Source organism: Chaetodon trifascialis, chromosome 6, assembly GCF_039877785.1.
Source record: "Chaetodon trifascialis isolate fChaTrf1 chromosome 6, fChaTrf1.hap1, whole genome shotgun sequence".
NCBI classification, from domain to species: domain Eukaryota; kingdom Metazoa; phylum Chordata; class Actinopteri; order Chaetodontiformes; family Chaetodontidae; genus Chaetodon; species Chaetodon trifascialis.
Genome location: NC_092061.1, coordinates 26,123,320 through 26,135,604, shown reverse-complemented (window position 1 = coordinate 26,135,604; position 12,285 = coordinate 26,123,320).

Below are 12,285 nucleotides of genomic sequence, written 5' to 3'. Positions count from 1 at the left end.
GTAGCTAATGTTAGCTAATCTCAGCTAAATTTAGGTTGATATTATTGTATAATTGAAGCGTTTACCTACTTGCAGTCGGCCTCTTTTAGCATTTACCATTATCTTGTAATTTTCATTTGTGGCCATAGTGGCTGCTGTTCAGCAAATATTGGACTGGACTTTTTGGCCTCTGGTATTGCTGCTTGCAGAATTCTCAAGAACTGCTCATCTAAACAACTTCACTCTCAACACTGCACTTCCTTGGGTTGCAATATCTGCCAAGTGTGAAGTCAGTTGGATGAAAGGTTGTTGAGAGATGCATGGGGCAGACAGACAGAGATTCTCTCCATTGTACTTAGATTATTTAAGGAGTGTTTTATTGAGGAAAATCACACTGAAGGCTGTGTTGATAGTTTGTGACAATGACATCAGCTGGATGTGAGCTATTAGCATTAATCACACAGCAATTTCTTTGAAAAATGGACATTGTGTGGGCTGAGTTTACACTGCATAGTGCACACAGCTAACCTGCTGTGTCCAGCCTCCTGACAAGCCCACAGTGTGAAGCAGCGAATGATTAAATAATGAGGAGACCTTAATGCTTCTTCTGGCAGGACATGCCTGTGTTAATATACGACCACTTACGGCAGACAATAACTGTCCTCTTTGTCTGCAGACATTAAGAAGAGGCAAACACCTCTGGACATAAATATTCACACTATTCAAATCAACAGGCCTGAGAGAATACTGTCAGAGCAGTGAAATATAGGCTCTCCTCATTTCAGATGCGCTTTAATGGGCTTTATGTCCCCCCTGGATCTTTGTGCTGACAATAAGGAAAACAAATCTTCTTAATTGAAATGCTCATTTCCTACCTATTTTCTCCTCAGGATGTGTTACCTCAGAGACATGCCACTGTCAATAATCCACAGCCACGGTGAGGGCATGGAGGTGGTTATTTCATGGGTAAAATTTTAATAATAAATCCAAACAATATAGTGATGCTAAAACAAAATTGAAGCCATTCTCCTCTGTTTGCATAGACATTATAATCAGGAAATAATCAGCAGTTTTACAGTCTGGAAAAATGAATGGAGCACCTTTTCTGCATCTTGACTCGGCTGGCTGGCAGGTGTAAGATGGATAGCAGCAAGTTGTCTGAGTTTTGAGCAAATTTATAAATGCAGAGAACGCTTCTTCTTAAACAGATTGACTTTCTCATGCAGTGAAAAGCTACTCCAGAAAATTAGCGACAGTCTGCCAACTTCTGTAAATTATCCTGAAAAGTGCACGAGTGTTGAGTTCGGAGCACTGAGCCTGAGTGCAAGCTGAAAAGAAAGACAGGCGGATGAAGTGCCGTTCATGGGAGATGAAGTGCCGAGGCGTCGATCAGTGAAACACTTCTGACACTGTGAGAGACAATGTTTGTCATATTACATTATTTTATATCACTCAGCAGTCAGTGCTCGATTGTTGTTGTTTGTAATGAGATTCTCTTTTTGTATAATGTGTATAGGCTCCCTATTATAATCATCGAGTGTAATTTGAAAATAGACGTTTACTGTAAGAACATCCATCCATCCATTATCTATACCGCCTATCCCTTTCGGGGTTGCGGGGGGCTGGAGCCTATCCCAGCTACAATGGGCGAGAGGCGGGGTACACCCTGAACTGGTCGCCAGCCGATTGCAGGGCCACATGTAAGGACAAACAAACATTCACACTCACACTCACACCTACGGACAATTTAGAGTCATCAATTAACCTAATGAGCATGTTTTTGGTCTGTGGGAGGAAGCCGGAGTGAACCCACGCATGCACGGGAAGAACATGCAAACTTCACACAGAAAGGCCCCGCCTGACCCGGGGATCGAACCGGCAACCTTCTTGCTGTGAGGCACGCGCACTACCTGCTGCACCACCGTGCAGCCCTGTAAGAACATAAATGTTTAATTAGCTCCAGTTATTCATGCACCTTAACACTTCAGTATAATGACAGCTGACCAGCTGCCTTCTTTCTGTGTGGAGTTTGCATGTTCTCTTAGTGTGGGCGAGGGATTGCTCCCACAATCCAAAGCTGTATGCTGAAATGAGTCTGCCTGTATGTGATAGACTATCCAGGGTGTAGCCTGTCTCTCTCCCAGTGGCAGAAATGGATGGAAGAATGAATCCACTTCATATATTTAGTACTACTCCAAGCTCAAGATCTTTTTCTCACTTTGACACTTTGTGGCCGATATTCTTGAAACTAGTCAATACTAAAGTGTTGATTAGGGGAAACAGTGATCTTTGGCTTCACAGTGACCACTAATGCCAAAACTCTGTTCATTACAAGTCAGTTATATTTATAGAACCCACAGTCACAAACTGAAATTTGGCCTTAATCTATACAATTTGCCTTCTATAATTAAACCCTTGATTTGGATCAACAAACCATACAAACACGACCTTCTACAGAAAGAAACCCAAGGCAGAAGAACAGATGGGTTCCCTGCTGCTGCATGAAATTAAGAGACTGAACCAAAACAGTAAAGCTGCGGACTGTAAAAAGCAAAGCAATGAGCTGAAAGACAAAGCGACACACACTGACAGGTTTGTGCACAATGAGAGACACCTTTCACTTCACACACAATCCATCAATTGCTCTCAACTTTAAACTGTGAGGACAGACATCTATCATTTCCATCCAATCTGGGCATTTTGTTTCATGTCAAATAGATGTTAACATGCAACACACTTTAAATAAATATAGTGCATTGTATTCGTCAGCTATCCAGATTGCTAAATGCTCCACCAGGCACTCAGTAAATCATGCTCTTCACACCTCATAGCATAAATCAGTTTTGAAGTGTTGCAATATGACGTCTAGACTTGACCCCACTCTAGGCACAGAGCCTGGCATGCTTAGAGGCAAAGAAATATAAATGCATTTTTCACTTTCTGCGTGCATGTCAAATATTGAGAGTCGTACCTAAGAACTTGACTATATTAAAAATAATGTTTAGTTTAGCTCCTAATATCCATTAAATATAATGCATACAGTCTGTCTAGTTCTTCATCATTTTCCAAACATCTGTCATCCACCACAAGAAGCAGCGGGAGTTGTTTTAAATGTGTGATCAATGATAACGTCAGCCATGACCATTTCATTCTGACACTTCAGCTGAAGTGTCTTATCGTGGCCTTAAACACAAGTGGAAAGGCTTGTTACACACATGATGCTGACTCCTCGTCTTTACGCCCATGGACACGCAGTCAGGAGAGATGTTGGAGTGAGGCTCCTCACAGAGCATCACTTTCCACAGAGCTCATCAGTGGAGAAGCTGTTTTACAGTTACAGCTCTCTTTAATGTCCAGCCTTCAATCCGTCTTTCACCTCTCAATAAACTAATAGCTCTAATGTGTCAAAATTGATCTCTAGGGGCCGTCTGCCTCCTCCTCCCACAGCTCTCTCTCATCCCCTCTATTTGCTTACCTTCCTATATAGCTGATTTATGGCCCTGTTGGTGCTGAAAACACCACATTGATTTCTCATTCTATGCATAAACCTTTGTTTTAAAGTTTGCTGTCTGAGCAGAATGAACTGGAAAAAACTAAATTTACTCGAGCTTGGCATTCACACAAGCTTCAACAGGGGAGTAAAAGGTTAATCAAAGTTTCTGTGACTTGGCATTCATTACATATTTTAGCACACTGGCTCATTGTTGATGGAACAAACAGCAAAAATCTGAAAATGTTGTTAAAGGTCAGTTTGGACGCTTCCTCGACTTGTTCTCTTCTTTTAATGTAGTTTGAACCATTATCGTCTTTGTCTATTCTACTACAGTATGCTTTGCGTGTACCACAATATAAATTGTGGTATAAAACGACAATGACAGTGTCACAGGGGTCGCTCGAAGTGATTATCAGCTGAATCTGCAGCTCCCATCAGCTTTACAGAGCTCTATTGTGAGTTTCAGCTCATCTTTTAGCTGCAGCTTAATATATTATTCTGTCCTTATCATAGGACAAACTGCAACAGCTCAGATGGGTATTGCTGTTCACATTCAGGCCTACTGGGGAAATATGTCCTAACTGTGTCTGACTTCTTCCAGAGGGGATCTGAGGAGCTGGGAAATGTGCGGAATGCTTAGCATCACCCTGTGAATCCTCTGCTTCAAATCCCCCCACTCATCCCGCAACCCAAAGGTTATCTGCTGCCAGGCTCGTCTGCATAAATAGCTGGATTCTGAAACACCTTTCTGGCTGAACCACGCTGGTGTGAATCATGTCCTACAGCCACGTCTCAAAGAGACATCACATACTGAGGGCTGCAGCTCTGCCCTCTGCATTCTCCTCTGCTCTCTGTCAGAGAAGAGAGTGTAACTGAAACTGATGGAAATACTGCAGTCTACCACTGAAAGAGCATCATAGTGAAGAAGAGTGTAGTCTGTGTCCAACTGAATGTACTGCATTGAATGACAAGAGAGGAAAAGAAGATGCTGCAGTCATTCCACGATCATGATCTTGAGAGCAGGGTCATATCAGCCCACTGGTGGACTGAGCCAAAAGTTACAGCACTGTTGGCCTCCAGCTCTGTGCATTATGCATGTATCAAGCACTATATATATATACACACAGTATAGTATTTATTTCTCCTCTTTGCAGTATATTGTTTTCTGCATGTAAACACTTTGTTCACTTTAAATTGAACTACATTAATATTCAATTTTGAGTTACTGTGCAGCTGCTTAGTTGAATGACTGGTGCAATGAAGAGTGTTAAAGATGCTCTGTGGAGTTTTCTTGTAAACAAACAAAACTTATGTTTACATTCAGTATAAGTTGCAAAAACACATGCTGTGTATCTTTCAGGTCAAACAAACTTGCTGAATGTATTTCCTTCCTCACTATGTGCAAAGCCGATTTTTAAATATATCATCACTGTTTACATCCATGAAGAGAAAACACTTTTGTTTGTGTAGAATGAAAATACCTTCCAATAACTAATGATTCTCCCGACTGGCTCGGGTGGAGTTTAGCTGTCCTGCTGCAACATGTAGTGTGTTCATCTGATGATGATAGACAGATTGTTCATCCAATCATCTACCAAATATTTTTTTACATCCCTTCCCTTTCTCCATTCCATTTCCATCCCACATGGTTGTTTATAACAAACCATCAGGCATATCAGGTTCCATTTTTTTGCCTTTCATGGCAAATTCCACACAATGTTCCTTGACGCTGACCAGTCACAGCACACTGTGGTCTTCTGCGAACATCTGTAAACACAGGGAAGCAAAGAGGGATGATGTTGTTGATGCCACTAGGTGGAAGTGGAACAGGGGACAAGGCATTTTTTCTTTCTTTTATCAGGTTTTCCAGACACAAGACCGTATCATACACACTGCTCTGGATGCCACTGTTCCCGGGTGGCGGTCCCTACCCTATCAATATCCCTCCTGATGGCATCACACAAGCCATGAAAGATGCCAAGCTATGACTGGTTGGGGACCAGCTTGTGGTCTATCATGTCTCTCAGCCAAGCCAGGATAAGAATTTATGACCAAACTTATTGTATAGTCTGAACCCGGCATCAGTGAGTATGATGAGGTACATGGACATAAGAGGTGTTTTAATTAAGAAAAATAATTAAAATAAATTTGTTTTCCCACTTGGAAGCTAAATTGGTTTGAACCTGTGTGAATGCTGACAGACATAACAGATTAACCAAAATTTGAAATGTGAAATTTTCTCTCATAATTACACATTATTTCCCTCTTTTCATTCCATTAAACATTCATACCTTCTTCAGGTCCCTCCATGATTGAAATTGGAATTGAAAACACTACAACATACACATAATGTGAGAACATCTCCAATAGGAGCTCTGAATAAGATGTGAGTATTCCACAGGTGCACTGTAGAGGAGATCTCTGTCACTTTGTTTGACTGAATAGGACATGAAGGGAGTTATGATAAAACACACTGCGCTCTGATGGCCACACTTGACTTTTTCATTGCTCGTCTTCCAGTCAGCCCCACCTTGAGACCTGTGCCCGCTGTGTGTGTGTGTGTGTGTGTGTGTGTGTGTGTGTGTGTGTGTGATGTCAGCGCAGGCCCCTTCTCTTTCAGCACCTCAGCTCTGCTGTTAAACTACATTCCTCCCACCTCTGAAGGCCAACTATGTCCACTCACACTAACCTGTTACCATTAGGCCATTCATCAATGTTAAACTGTCCAAACATGAGAGGTGTTAGGGAGACAGCGCGGCCAGAGCGCTGTGGAAGCTTTCCAGTGACCCTGGCTGTGGAGAAGATTTCCAGTCAGAGGACATTAAGTCTGCAGGAAAATGAAAGGGATGTTTTGAAATCAGAGATGTTTTCGATTGCAAATCAACATTTTGATCATTCTTGTGAATAAACGATACTTGATGCTACAGCTGATGAAGCTTACTTTGGATGCACTGACTCAGAAGTATTGATGGCATCTAAAGGGGAACAGTTGCCAGCACACCATGACACAGTGAGCTCCTGATTGACTGAAGCATGTCGCAAAAGTGTGTTGCTTTCACCTGTCAATGTGTATTCTTTCACTCTTTCCATCTTAGTGGCTGCAGGGTTCAATTTGATATTTTAACACCTTCATCATCTCTGGTTTTGGAGTTTATTCCCAAATCCTCTATGATAAAAAAAACCTTTTCCTAAGTTAATCATGTGTGTGTGTGTGTGTGTGTGTGTGTGTGTGTGTGTGTGTGTGTGTGTGTGTGTGTATGTGTGTGTGTGTGACCCAAACACTGTGACTCAAAGAGGCTGGAGATGATGGCAAGTTTAAGCAAGAAACACGGTCAAATTTGAGGGATCCGATCACTTGAGCAGACAGGCAGGCCAGAGGGGACAGGTCTGAGAGGGAATCCAGAGTCAGTAACTCACAAGACAGACGGACAGAGCATAGTACAGAGCATGTATGTACAGGTCAGAGGGTCACCTCAGGATACATTTTCTCAGTAATTTGTGCCAAACTTTGTACCAATCCAAGTAGTAGATGTTCAGATCTTCATAGCATAAGTGGAAAATTTGACTTGCTGGTGGTGATAGAGGAAAAGTCAAGGAATCACCAAAGTCATTAGAATGTACTGTATATTCAGGGACCTTGAATATCTGTTGTAAATTTCATTGCAATCCATCTATTTGGTGTTGACATATTGCAGTCTGAACCACAAATGTCAGCCTCATGGTGGTACCAGAGGAACATTCAGTTCTCCATATCTCTGTAGCCTTTGTGGTCCCGATGTGCAGTTACATTTTAAGAAAGTTCATGTTAGCTGTAGTGTATCTACGGTGGCTATGTGTGTAGGCTCTGTGGCAACACTGTAATCCCGTACTGCAAAACTATAAATCCCCTTTCACTGAGATGACTGGATGGGATGGTCAAGGATACAAAGTGTCCAAGTGACTTTAGGCAGTTACATTAGTGCCACCAGGTGGTTTGGATTTTTAGTTCAAATTTAAATGTCTCAACAACAATTGGCTGGATTGCCATAAAATTCATGTTCCCCTCAGGATGCACTGTGAAAAATTAGGCTGTCAAATTTAGAATTTGCCTCATACTTGGGTTGATGATCTGCTTGAGGCCAGTGGTATGTCACTACATCAGCCTCTACGACACCTCTAACACACCTGAATCCCTGACTACACTGTTGGTTGAATTGCATTGTGGGTAAAGGTGCCAGGTTTTGACAAGGAAGAAAAAAACAGAATAAAAGATGATATCTCTTGTTCTGCTGAATTGATCTGTATCATTTTTTTTAAATGTCCATTGTGAGTCTGACAATGTTATAACAGTGCAGTGTTGAACTGGTGGAGTACTCTTGTGAGTAAAAAATGTAACCAAGCAGGGACTGACTGAGGTAAGGTTCGCCTTATAAAGCTTCCTTTCCCAGCCCTCCAAGCTGCTTCTGTGTTATGGACCATATCCCACATCCAAAGGGGTCCGTCCAGTAATGTAGAGGTTTTACCAGGGAGAATGTGTTACTGGGCAGTGCACCAGTGGAGATCTGCGGGTTTATCCTCAGTGACAGGTTTCACACGCAGCTTGTGGGCCAAACCCACAAATAACAGCCAGGCGTCTTGTTTGCCATCATTCTCAGGCCTGTTTCAGATTACTGACTGGCTCTTTGAAGTTGGCTGCTGGACAGGCAGGGTTTTCCCCTGCTTCTCTGCCAGAAAAAGATTGGGTCATCAACAGCTCTGCCACCCACCGCATATCTTGAATGACCTCTGAATAAGAAGTGTGCTTACTTAGGCATCTGATCAGAGAGACATCGGGAAGCTGTAACAAAAGGTCCAGTGTGAGGTATTTCCTGATTTCACAGCAAAGTCCCTGCTGAAATACAAGCCTCGGTGTGTTGCTTTAAGGAAAACCTGCTGTTACCCCTTACCATTGTTTCATCAAAGGCCACGACTTCGAAGTTGTATCAAGCTATAAATAAATGCACAGTCATTGACAATGAACTTTAATTACAATGACAGCAACTCTATTTTCTAACTAACCCTTCTAACCCTTTATCTCGAGGAAGGGGCCTTTCTGTGTGGAGTTTGCATGTTCTCCCTGTGTTCACCTGGGGTATCCTCCACAAAAAACCCACTAAAAACATGCAAGAAGATCACCACCTGACCAATGGTGACAAAGAGGAACTGGGTCCCCGGGCGCCGCTGTCAGCTGGCAGCCCACCGCTCCTGGTCTGCCGCGGAGGAAGGACTTACCAGGATGGGTCAAATGCAGAGAATTAATTTCACTGAAGCATGTGCATGGTGTTGTTGTGTTCTTCAAAGCATGACATGTGAATGTGTTGTAATTAATAAAGTGAAGTTCTTCTTCTTCTTCTTCTTCTTCTTCTTCTTCTTCTTCTTCTTCTTCTATATCTAAGAAATCAGAAATATCTAAGAGAATCTCCCTTGTTTTAAGCTTTGTTGTCCTTAACGATCTTGCTAAGATAATATAACGTTTTACTGAGATTTATTACTGGTTCTGAGTAGCGTAATGCTTGAAACTAGAATTTTCAGAATCATAAAGGTGTTCGATCAACACTGACCAGTACAAAACTGCTTTATCATAGTCAGAATGTCTTTGTATCCACACAAATGTGTTTGTTTTTAGTCAGAGTCCTTTTTTTATGTTATTGTAGCATCTTTCACAATAATCTCCTGGCCTAAGTTTTTGGTTGTAGAGAAATAAAACAATGCCAGTGTAAACTGATGCAGTCTTTGTGTTGATCTCAATGTGTGTCACTTATTCCTTCATTAGATCCATGGGGACATCTACCACACAATCTTGTTCTGTAACCAAGAGTTGTTGCCATGTGCAGAGACTGTAGAAAATGAGAATGTGAAAACACTGGCAGTGACTCTAAAGCAAACAAACAGCAATAATGTAACATAATCACAGTCGTCTAAGACAGAGATTCTAGTGTGGTGCTAGGTTTGTTTAAAATACAATCACAGTCTCTAGTGAATGTGATTTAAGTTGCAAAATCTATGTACTATGATGGAATGAGTGAAATAAAATTTTCTCTGACAAAGAAAAATCTTAACTCACGGTCCACTTACTAGATTTCTCTGAGATTTTTCAGTCACCTGAATTCTTCATCAGCAAATGGAGATGAATGAAAGCCATGAGGTGATGAAGCTATCTTTGTCAAAATGCAGTTACCAGCATCAAAAAGAACCTTTGGCCTCACTGCTTAACTTCTAAGAGAACAGGATTTAAATGTAAACTCAAACATGATAATAATGGGATAATCTTACAGCAGTAGCATGTTTCTGTTCTGAAATGCACAATGAATATATGCTGAATCAATAAATGATCCAGCAGCAAATCATTTCTTTTTAGGACCATTCATTTGAGTCACACTGATTGCTATGTTATATTAAACTGACATAGAATAATTGCCTTTCTTCACACTTTATGGTTTTATGTGGCATCTCCACCGAGCAGCACCACTTCATGTTGACACACTGTCGAGCCCCCGCAGTGCTGCACATCACGGGTGGCACATACAGTATGTATATCCTGAACCTGCCGCCCTCACTCACAGAAAGTCTTCCCTGGGACGTTCCTTTGCTGTCATGGCCCATTGAGCAATAAAAAGCCTGTAACCGAACCCAGAGCCTAATCCAGGAAGGACAATCGCTGGCAGAGGCTGCACCTCCACAGAGCTGAACCCCTTCAGACTGTCCCCATGCAGGGCTGTTTGGGAGGGAGAACCACATCAGTGGAGCTAATCAAACCGCAGGCCACCAGCGGTGGATAAAGTACACAACTCCATTCCTTGAGTCAAAGTATAATCAAAGTATTGCCAAATATTACTCCAGTATACATGGAAAGTTGTTCACTCAAATTTTTACTTGAGTTAAAGTACTGGAGGACTTACTTTTACTAAAACTTAGGCATGGTTTTATTGTTCAGTGTCTGAAGAGCAGTATTTGCCTTTCAAATCGAGTAAAAGTGAAAAAAACAAAAAAAAAAAAAAAAACCAAACCAAACCAAAATAAAAACGTATGTAATGCACATATAATCCAAAAAAAGTAGGTACAGCACTCAAGTAAATGTACTTTGTTACTGTCATGATGGTGCAGATGCGCTGCTCATCACTGTTTGCGGAGGGCCGTCAGATGGGGCAACACACAACACATAAAGCTGAGGGGAACTAAGTAAGAGATGCTCATTTGTGTGCCTATAAAGGTTCCTGTGCGCGTACTTGATTCAAGTTTGGTGTGTTGTTTTATGGTTGGTAAAGCTAGATTTTATCCAAACTGTCACAAACAACTTCATCAACCGGCAAAGAAAGTTGAGGCAGCATTTTCCGACACATAAAGTGCAATACCAGGAAAACTCCACCCACTGCTGGGTGTCATGCTGAGTCCAAACGTGTCAAGGAGCAAATCAGCTTGGACACAGCCTGGGAGGCATCGCACTGGACAGTGGACAGGATTTTCTAAGACAGAACACCCAGAGAATAAGCCAAGACAATATTTAAACTGTTACTTTGATGCGTTTTAGTGACTTTAAAAAGATGCCGATAGGCTTAGCCTGCAGGTATCAACGTAGCATGAGAGTGTAACCCAACAGAGTCGCGCGTTAAAGTTTATTTTTCCTTTGGAAAGCATGCGCAGTTTCTCCGGGCCATGCGTCCCAGGCGACGTGCCACAAGCCTTTCCAACAAGAGATGTGACCCTTCACGGGACTGTCTTGGCCGGACCATCGCTCGTCTCAGCCATCTCCTTATCCTCCCGAGGACCATCAGATCCCAGTCTGGATGCCAGCGCGGACGCGATGATTCGCACGTCGCCAGCAGAGCAGTGTTTGATGTCGTGCCGGCCTGCCGAAATTCTGGAGGGAGGGGAAATGACAGAGGATGAGCCGAAAGTTTATTTGGAAGCCAGAGACCTATGGAGACAGTTCCACAAATGCGGCACTGAAATGGTCATTACGAAATCTGGGAGGTACGGTAGGATCTGGGTCTAGGTCTCATAATTACGCATGGATAGAAAGTTTTCCTGTGGTTTCATGAACGCATGCTGCATGCCGTTATCTCTTCTCCCCGCAGGCGCATGTTTCCCCCACTGAAGGCCAGGTGCACCGGAATGGACAGAAAAGCGACATATATTCTTCTGATGGACATCGTGACCGCTGATGACTGCAGATACAAGTTTCATAACTCCCGCTGGGTGGTGGCGGGAAAGGCGGACCCGGAGATGCCCAAACGCATGTACATCCACCCGGACAGCCCGGCCACGGGCGAGCAGTGGATGTCCAAGGTGGTCAACTTCCACAAACTGAAACTGACCAACAACATATCGGATAAGCATGGATTTGTAAGTCTGGATTTTCATTTTAGGAATTGTAACAAATTTTAGGCTTTAAGAAAGTTTTGTTCAAGGCGCGCAGCAGCACGTTTAAGGCCTTTTTGGAGACGTCAAGTCTTTCTCAAACATTTAAACCCAGAGTTGTGTGATACAGAAAGTAATTCTATTAAATTCAATATTATCTTAATCGACTGGCGACCGGTCCAGGGTGTACCCCGCCTCTCGCCCGTTGACAGCTGGGATAGGCTCCAGCACCCCCGCAACCCCGGAAGGGATAGGCGGTATAGAAAATGGATGGATGGATGGATGGATTATCTTAATATATATTTCTATATATTGCTATATCTTCACCATAACATTTTTTTTTTTAACTTTGGATGTAATTTTTTTTTTTTATTTTCTTTAACTTTGCAGACAATTCTCAACTCCATGCACAAATACCAGCCGAGGTTTCATATCGT